Here is a 9,894-nt window from a genome sequence, read left to right on the forward strand (position 1 = left end):
CTGAAGTAATTAAATACAGAAGAGGAGGGGCAGGTCCTGAACATGGAGGCCACCACGTGCCTGAGAAAAACAGCCCTATTGGAGCCAATCCTGATATTCTCAACCGACGATAAGCAAAGCTGACCAAAAAAAAAAAAAAAGAACGATGCTCAGACAAGGCCAATCCACAACCACAGAAATGATTAAACATTCCTCTCTTATGATCAACATGCTTCTTTACCAGTGACCACTCAAGCCTTGCTTTAATCCTCCTGCCTCCTAAATAAACATCATTTAAAAATACCCAGTCACCAAATTGTCTCAGCTGCTTGGTAAGAGGCAAGCCAGAAGAGGCCCTGATTTCTTAAATCCTCCTTAGAGGATTTTGCACAAGCGTAAGCCCTCTAAGGAGGCCTTTCCAGATCCATCTTACTGAGATGGCCACGTTTCTTCCAAGGGATGGTATTTCTTGTGGCAACAAGCTCCATAAATCTAACATTGTTTGAGTATAGCTGTTTGTTCAGTGGGCTTCAACACCTTCAGTTAACTCCTTCCCATTCAAAGGGTTAAGTGCTCTGACATAGGTCTGGTTTGAAACACGCTGAATTTCGAGCACTGCTCAACAGCACAAAGGAGACTTAAATAATATCACCAGGTGAATGTAGGATTGACCCAGGCTAGGCAGTGTGCTGAGACAGACGGGTGCAGGAAGCAGTCACCAATAAAGCACAATGTCCCTTTTCTAGAAGTTCTATTCTATAGTCAGTAACATATTCTCCCATTAGTGCCTAGACTCCAACAAGACGAAGTAAGGTTCCATAGGTAAAATGGAGTTTTTTCCCCCACATTAGCTTCTTATAACACTCAAACCTGTGCATAGTAAGCAAAATCAGTTCTTACAGGGACCCAGAGACTCATTCTTTAGAGTTAGTATAGCCCAAATTCCTGGCTCATTTACCTTCACATTTTTTCCAATAAGTATTTCATACTTTCTTATATGATATTGATTTCATTTGCAGTCACTGAAGAGTGGAAATGAGCAGTAAATTCTCACTTCTACCAATTTTCCAGATGCCATCAAAATCGTTCACTATCATATTACTAGAAGACACATGCACATTGTTGCAGAAATATCATTAATCATAGTATTATCAGTAATTGGTATATTTTCTTGAAATAAATTATTATTTGGGGAAAAAAACAGATGTGTATTCAGTATCAGCCTGAATGCTTTACCAGATAAGAACCGTTAAATCCTATTGAAATATTTCCCCAGGTAGTCAACCAAAATAGCTCGAGAAGCAACAACCTACATTTTCAGCATATGCTAAATTCTCCAACTCTACAAATAAAGATGACTGTGGGGTTTTTGTTTGATTTTTTGTCTTTTTGGGGAGAGAGAGCGCAAATGGGGAGGGGCAGAGGGAGAAGGAGAATCTTAAGCAGGTTCCAAGCTCAGGATGGAGCCCCACACAGGGCTTGATCTCACGATGCTGAGATCATGACCTGAGCCGAAATCAAGAGTCAGATGCTTAACCGACTGAGCCATCCAGGCGCCCTGAAGATGACTGTGTTTTACATAAATGAGGAGTTGGGTAGGTGAGTAACTTTCAAATACTGATTAAGCTTTTATGAATGTTAGCATAAGAGGTCTGAATTCCAGTTTTGTCACTTGGCTTTTCCTTCCTCCTTTCTTAATTAAAAAGGAAATGATGCAAATGTGGTAGACATTAGGGCTGTGTGCAAATTCACCTCTCTCTGGGCACAGGTTCTGTTTGTATTCCCCTACTCTCTTGGACTCAGGGTGGCCATGAGACTCTCTTTGACCAGTGAAATTCATAAAGGGATGTGTGTTAATTCCTTCCAGGAGAAAGGCTGTGAGACCCCGTATCATCTCCTTCCTCTTACCACGGTGACCAGTAAAGCTGCAGGTGTAGGCTTCATCAGCCTGGGTCCTAGGATGACAAGGCATGGAGCAGAGCCCACCAGCCAGCTCATGAAGAACACATGCAATAAGAGAGACAAATAAGCATTTGTTAAGTCACAGGTATTTTTTTAGGGCGGTCTGTCATCCCAGCATACCTAAACCATAACAGAGGTAGACATTTTTATTGTTAAAAAAATTAGGTGTTTTTTCAAACAATATAAAGGTATATTGAGCTTCACTCTCCAACACATTAGCCACTAATCATACATGGCTATTTAAATTTTAAACATTAGTAAAAGGAAAGATTCATTCCCTTCATCACACTAGCCACATTTCAAGGGCTCCACAGTCACGTGTTACTAGGGGCTCCTGAGCAGGACAGCGCAGATACGGAACATTCTCCTCATACAGAAAGTTCTGCTGGACAGTGCGGAAGAGCTGAACAGCAAAGTACCCAAATCACTGCCCAAACCCCTTCACCAGCCCCTCCCTAAATGCTACCACTCCTTACAGATTATTAAATATCATTCTAATCCTTCTTCTACCTTATATTACTTCTATGGTTTCACACTATAAATATAAATACATCCACATACATACATGTACATATTGCTTGGTGACCTGCCCTTTTAATTCAACTAATAGAATGTCCTGGAGATCATTTTTTTTCCTCCTGAACACTTAGGTGGTTTCTAGAGGTAACCACTTCTTAGCGTATTGATAGGGATCCTTCTAGCTCTTTGTCCAGCTATTTTTGTTTACTTTGATATGATACATAATATGTATTATATTGTGATTTCTTTTACTATTTAAATAACAGTAAAGTTTGGAGTTTATTTTATTCATTTATATTCTCCTAAATCTTTTCTAATAATTTCATTATTTTGATTTTACATTTAGCTCTTGAATCCAACTGAAATTTAATTGTTAGGAAATAAATAATTTAAATAAAGATATAAAAACACCACACCCTGAGTGGTGTGAATTTGGAATCTAAAATATGGTTTTCCATATAGATAGCAAATTACATCAATTTTCTAACTACCCTCTAATACCTGCAATTAACAGAAATGGATTAATAGAACAGACAAGAGAATTCAGAAGTTGATACACATTTATTTGAAGTCCTGTGGCTTCATAGGGTACTTATATTTTGTTTCTGATATGGCCAGTTATCCTCAATATTCTTTTTAAAAACTCTCTTTGTTCCTTTCATTACATTTTCTTTTTTATATGAATTTTAGGATTGGACTGTCAACTCCTTTTATAATTTCTTGTTGGGATTTCAAGATGGAAAGCCCTGACCTTACACATGAATTTGACAAAAGCTTACATTTTTATAACATTGAGTTTTGTCATTCAGAAATATGACATAACTACATTTTTCAGTAAATAGTTCGTTTTTAATTTCTTCAACTAAATCTTACAAATTGTATTAGGTTAGTCCTGGTTTTATTTATTTTTTAACGTACTTGCTATGGTTGTTGATACCGTGAATGTAATTTTTTTTAATTCCACTTTCAAATAGGTTATTGCTAGTATAAGAAGGTATTAATGTTTATATTTTTATTTTCTATTTCCTTAATTATATGAACATTATTCATAGTTTTAATCATTTTTCAGAGAAATCTTTTAGATTTTCAAAGCAGATAATCAGTATTATCTTCAAGCAAAGAAACACTTTTCTCTCTCTTCTTTCCAATATTTATGCCTCTTGTATCTTTTTCCTGTCTTCCTGCTTTGGAAGTACAGTGGTGAAAATGGACATTTTGTATTCTTCCTGGATTTAATAAAAAATGCATCTTACATTTCTCTATTAAGCACAGGAGAAATCAGTCTTAAATTTAATTATCAAGTGTTTGGTTTTTTTAGCATGCATGAGATGATTACTGAGTTTGACTCCTTTAATCTGTTGCTGTCATAAATAACCTAAAAATGTGCAAATTCTAAACCATCCTTGCATTCCTTGCAAGGATAAACCCTACTTAATCATCATCTAACACTGGCTTAATACACTGCCAGATGTAAAATGCTGAATTTACTTAGGATTTTGCATACAAGCTCGAAGGCAAGGTTGGCCAAATTCTGTTGGGGGGGGTAGTTTTCTGATTTTTCTGTCAGTGTGATAGTAGCATCAAAAAACGAGCTTGGTGGGGCGCCTGGGTGGCTCAGTTGGTTAAGCGACTGCCTTCGGCTCAGGTCATGATCCTGGAGTCCCAGGATCGAGTCCCGCATCGGGCTCCCTGCTCGGCAGGGAGTCTGCTTCTCCCTCTGACCCTCCCCCCTCTCATGTTCTCTCTCTCATTCTCTCTCTCTCAAATAAATAAATAAAATCTTTAAAAAAAAAAAAAACGAGCTTGGAATCCTTTCAGATTGTTAATGCTCTACAATAGTTTACAAAGCATGAAAGCTATGTGAGCTTCTGTGAGGTTTTGGAGCAATTACTCAAAAAAATGGCACCTGAGTATAAAATTATCTATTTATGTCTTCTTTACTTTTCTTGACACCACACTTGTTAAAGGATAGACTATTTGGGAGATCCTTTAAAAGAATCAGGTTTGTGTTATATTGATTAACTATAATTGTTAGAAAAATACCATTAATATCTGCTTTGCCTTTATATTTATTTCTACTTTTTAAAAGGTTTTTCTGTTGTTCTTTTATTGGGTTTTAGATTTCACTGATAATTTCATTTTCTCTGCTTTTCTAGGAAATGTATTTATAACTGTCTATTTTTCTTCAAGCACTTTTTTTGGCTGTACTCCCTGTGTTTTTTTTTTCAATCATTAAATAGATACATTTTATTCAAAAACAGAATACAAAATCTTAATTTCTATGATTTCAAAATCAAGTTGATTGTAGTACAGATTGCTGTGGGCTTTGTCCACTCCTATTTTCTTCTTTGGGCTCATTTTTATATTTTGTACTCATGGTTACAATATCCAGTAAAAAAAAAAAAAAAAAGGCTCTACATATCTTCCGCATCTGACCATCCTGCAGTGGTGAACTGTTAAGTCTGGTCTAGGCATCCTCTTTATCTTCAATGTCCCCGTGACTCCGGAGTCTCTCACCAATGGCACTTGCCCAAGGCCATAATCTCAGAGTGAGGTAAGTTGCATCCACAAATTCTCTCCATAGACAAGCTTCTCCACCAATGATGAGTTTTTTCTGTTCTTGAGAACCATCAAAATCAAGAGGGTCCACATTATAGGAATTTCTCCAGTCTTGTCCATAACTAATCAAATCTAAATACCAAGGAGCAGAAAGGACCACAGGGAAGCCAGCTGTTGTGATTTCGCCCTGTTCCTCACCATACATTTGATCTTTCCATACTTGAGCTGAAGTGCCTGGCCAAAGCTTCCCACGATCATCAAAAACCTCTTGCCGGATTATGGACCCCTGTTTATGGTTGAAACAAGACCCCAAAACTTTTGAATGTAGAAAGATTCTAGTCTTATAAAATCTTCACCAAAGCCTTTCTGCTTCATGAAATAATTGGATTTCTGGATCGGACTCCCCACATTTAAATATTGCTTCATCTCCTCCCAAGTGAATGAAGTGATTTAGAAACACTGTATTAATTTCTTTGAAGAATTTAGACAGGAAGCTGTAAGTTGAATTCAGAATAGGGTTTATGGCTCCGAAGGTCCTAGACTGCTTAGGTCCATTGTAACATGGAGTCACAAGGTCTTTCTGAACTTCTCCTCAAGACTGTGTATGTCCAGGGCTATCAAATTCTGGTATGACTCAAATCCCTTGTAGCAGGGCATATGAGATCACCATATGGACATCATTTGGGGTATAAACATGAGACAAAGAATAGCTTCCTTTGTTGCCTAACTGGGGAAAAGCAAAGCTCTGATAAGGGAAAGACTGGTCATCAACCATGTGCCAGTGCAAAACATTAAACTTATTAAAAGCCATGGTATTCTCATAATACTCCCCACACTCTGACGGCCTTGAGTAAAGCCACTGGTCCTTTCACAAGTATAAGATTCATCTGCAGAGATATTGGGGAAAACATCACACTCCGAGTCAAGGACACCTGAGACTAGAAGTTGCTGTAACTCAACTGCAGTGTTAAGTTTAGCAGGGCCACAGTGCCACTGGTAGAAACCAAAAATATAGTCATGATACCACTGAAACACTTCTTTTTAAGTTTTTAAGTCCAGTTAGTTAACATACAGTGCTGTATTAGCTTCAGGTGTACAATATAGTGATTCAGCACTTCCATACATCACCCGGTGCTCATCACAACAAACGCATTCCTTAAATCCCTTCTTGCAGGAGGGAGCAGGCAGGGTGGTGGTGGGCGAGGGGCTGTGGCTGATGTGGAAGTTCTGGGGTGAGAGGTGCAGCAGGCTCAGAGACATCTGCCCTGGGAGTGGCATAGGCCACGGGGCCTGGCCCCGGGGCAGAGACAGGGGGTTGGGGGCAGAGACAGGGGTCACAGCCAGAACCATGGGCAGCGCCAACAACCCAAGCAGCCCCAGCCCGCCATGTTTTGTTTATTGTAGGACTGTCATTGACCTTGATTAACCTCATAATTTGCTTTCATGTCCTTTTCATTGCAGAAGTAATTTGGGGGTATTTTGGCTTTTATTTTGTCATTAATTTCTAATTTTATTGCACGGTGATCAGAAAACATGGCCTGTGATTTCTGCTCTGGAGAATTGGTTGTCATACATGTTTGGAAAGAATGATATCGTCAATCTGTTGGTTATGAAAATATATCAAGCTAAACTTCATAAATGCACAATGAAAAGCTCTACATACCGATGCTTTTGAGTTGTAGATATTGGTTTCTGGGAAGTTGTGCTAAATTCTACCAATGTGTTTGGCAAGTTTTCTATTCTTCTGTATTTCTATTTGTTTTTCCTTTACCTATTTCAAAATTCTGCTGTTCAGAGCCATTATATCATCTTCAAGACATGGATCTGTTGTCAGCATCATCTCTTTTTCTCTTACTACTTTTGACTTTCACTCTTAAGAGTATTAATATTTCTGCCCTTGTTTTTTTTCCCTTTAGCATTTGATGATGTATCTTTTCTAACCTTTACTTTTTCGTTTTTCGATGTTATTTCACCTTAAAGCTATTTTTTGTAAAGAGCATATTGGTAGATTTTTTTAAATTGTTCAAACAATCGGTTTTTCTTTTTCCTTTTTTAAAAAAGGTGTATTTAACCTATCTACATTTAATGCAACTGTTAATATTCTTGGATTGATTCCTGCCGTCTTACTTCATTTGTTCTCTTTACCACGACTTTGCCCTTATTTCTTCTTTTTACTTGCTTGCCTACCGTTGTGCTGATACACTGTTTTCTGTTCCACTTAATTTTCTTCTAGCAATCCCGAAATGGTCATCATTTTTCTATTTTGCTACTTGATACTTCTAAATTTTTAACAAAAACATACTTAAAATTATACTATTTAAGTCACATTCAAAGGCAATCAGCATCTAAATCCTCCTGAACACAATGGAAGTCTTACTTCCTTCTTTCCCTTTCATTTCCCTTCTGACAGCTAGGATTTCAGATCCTGGGTTGTATCATTAGTGTTATTATTATCATTTGACTTTTTCCTCCATAATCACGTACAATGATCAATAGCTTTTTCTGGTACTTTGCTGACCACTGCGATTCTAGTGCTACATCTCTCTCGTGGCTTCTGTTTTCATTCTGGTGGCACTGTAAGTAACAACTTTTTTTTAAGCTTTATTTATTTGAGAGAGAGGGAGGGAGAGAGAGAGCGGAGGGGAGAGGGGCAGAGGGAGAGGGAGAATCTCAAGCAGACTCCCCACTGAGCGCGGAGCCCAACGCAGGGCTCGATGTCTCCACCCTGAGATCACAACCCTGAGATCACAGCCTGAGCCAAAACCAAGAGTCAGACCCTTAACCGAATGCACCACTCAGGCGCCCCGTAAGCAACATCTTTAAGTAGCACTTTCAAAGTGTCTCCATGAGTCTCTGCATCTCTAAAAAGGCTTAATTTTTCTTGACACTTAAATGGTAGTTTGCCAGGTTATGGGATTCAAAATCCAAAATCATTTCCCTCCAGGTTTTCAAAATCTGTGGCAAGAGGGAAGGAAAGAAGAAAACTACTATTTATCTAGGGTGGGCCACTCTGCCCACACTTTCAATACACCCGGTACTTTGCCATTGTAATAACCCGAAAGCAGAGACAGCCTTTTGCCTAACGCACGTAAGTGGAAACTCAAGCTCAGAAGGGTATTCTCCTGCCAGAGCTACACAGCAAGTGAGGGGCAGGGATAATTTCAGTCCAATGTTCTTGGACCTCACAGCCCTGCTCACAACCCTAGACCGCTGCCTTCCCACAGAAATACAATGCAAGCCACATGCCTAATTTCCCATTTCCGTGTGGTCGCATTTAAAAAAGTAAACAGGTGGCATTCATCTTAACATTTTATTTAGTTCAGTTTAGCCAAAACACTGTCATTTTGGCATGTGATCAGTGTTGAAAAGTGATCGAGGAGATACTTGGCTTTCTTCCTACTAAGTCTTTGAAACCTGGTGCATCTTTAACCCTTACGGCACAGCTCTGTTTGAAACGACCACCTTTCATGTGCTCCATGACCACATGGGGCTAAGTAGCCACTGTACTGGGCAGCCCAGCTCTATGCCATGCTGCTTTTGAAAGCAAACCCTTTCCAAAACTGATAGAAAGCATCCTAGGTGGGTGATTTTTTTCTATCCCAGTTTGACATGAGGAAGTCTGGCTTGCCCTGGAAATAATTGTACGGCTCTTTTGTGCTGATTGCAGATATACAACTAAATCCTCCTCAGTGCTCATCTTCATTGTGTAGCATGGCCTCTCCTCCTGGTCTACACAGCCACAAGTCGGAGGCGCCTTCTTAAAGCCAACCGCTAATCCATTCAAAAGGCAGATTAAACACTTGCCGCCATTTGATGCCCGCTGCGTGTATATTTCTATACACGCCTCACTTCCTTTTTCAGACAAATACCCGGCCCCAGTTCAGACAGCCTTTTTATCACTCTTGGGACAGCACTGGGGCTCGAGCAAACATCCGATAGCTTTCCTTTAGTCAGCCCCCAAGAGTGTTAGAAGGAAATCAACACGCACACACACACAGCAATTTCTTTTAAGTCTCTGAAGCATCCACCATTTCACATTCCTTCTGCCAGAATTTCCACCAAAATTAATCTCCCAGGCCCCTCACCTCCCCAGAGCCTCCTAACTCCAGCAGTACCAACAACTTAGAAACTGCAGTGTTAAATAATAAAGGATACCCTCCCTCAGGGGTGCCTAGAACTGGCAGACAGGCTGGGACATCAGCATTTGGGGTCCAAATGGCAGCTTGACTCACAGGACAGTCAGCAGAGAAGAGCTGTTGAAGGTCCAGCCGGAAACCCTTGGGATCAACATAGCACAGCTCTGTCTTACTTAAGAGTTGTATGATCTTGGGCAAGTCACCTAATCTGTCTATCCCTTCTTTCTGACATCTCCATGTGACGACCATGATGCCTACTCCATGGGGCTGTTGGTAAGATTAATGGATATGATGTGTCTAAAGGTTCGTTATATCTCCCCCAATAAAAGTTAGCCGAAAAAATTTTTTAAGAGTTTACATTTTATTTTTTCAGCTTTACTGAGGTATAACTAACAAGGGAAATCAGATATATTTAAAGGGTAAATGTGATGATTTGAAATACATATACTTTGTGAAATGATTACCACAATCAAGTTAGTTAATGCGTTCGTCACCTCACATAGTTACATTTGTGTGTGTGTGTGTGTGTGTGTGTGTGTGTGTGTGTGTGTGTGCTAAGAACACCTAAGGTCTACTCTCTTAACAACTTTCAAATACACAACATGGTATTACTAACTAGAGTCACCATGCTGTATATTAGATCTCCAGACTCCCATCTTACAACTCTAGGCTTACAAGCTTCTGGCCAACATCTCCCCATCTCTCCCACCCCCAGGCCCTGGTAGCTACCATACTACTC

At 39.4% G+C, this 9,894-nt stretch overlaps 1 pseudogene; it reads right to left on the minus strand.

Moving 5' to 3' along the window:
- Positions 1-2,943: 2,943 nt before the first annotated feature.
- LOC116622849 lies at positions 2,944-9,404 on the minus strand (annotated as a pseudogene).
- Positions 9,405-9,894: the final 490 nt, after the last annotated feature.

The sequence above is a fragment of the Phoca vitulina genome, unplaced genomic scaffold (assembly GCF_004348235.1).
Source record: "Phoca vitulina isolate PV1807 unplaced genomic scaffold, GSC_HSeal_1.0 scaffold55, whole genome shotgun sequence".
Classification (NCBI taxonomy): domain Eukaryota; kingdom Metazoa; phylum Chordata; class Mammalia; order Carnivora; family Phocidae; genus Phoca; species Phoca vitulina.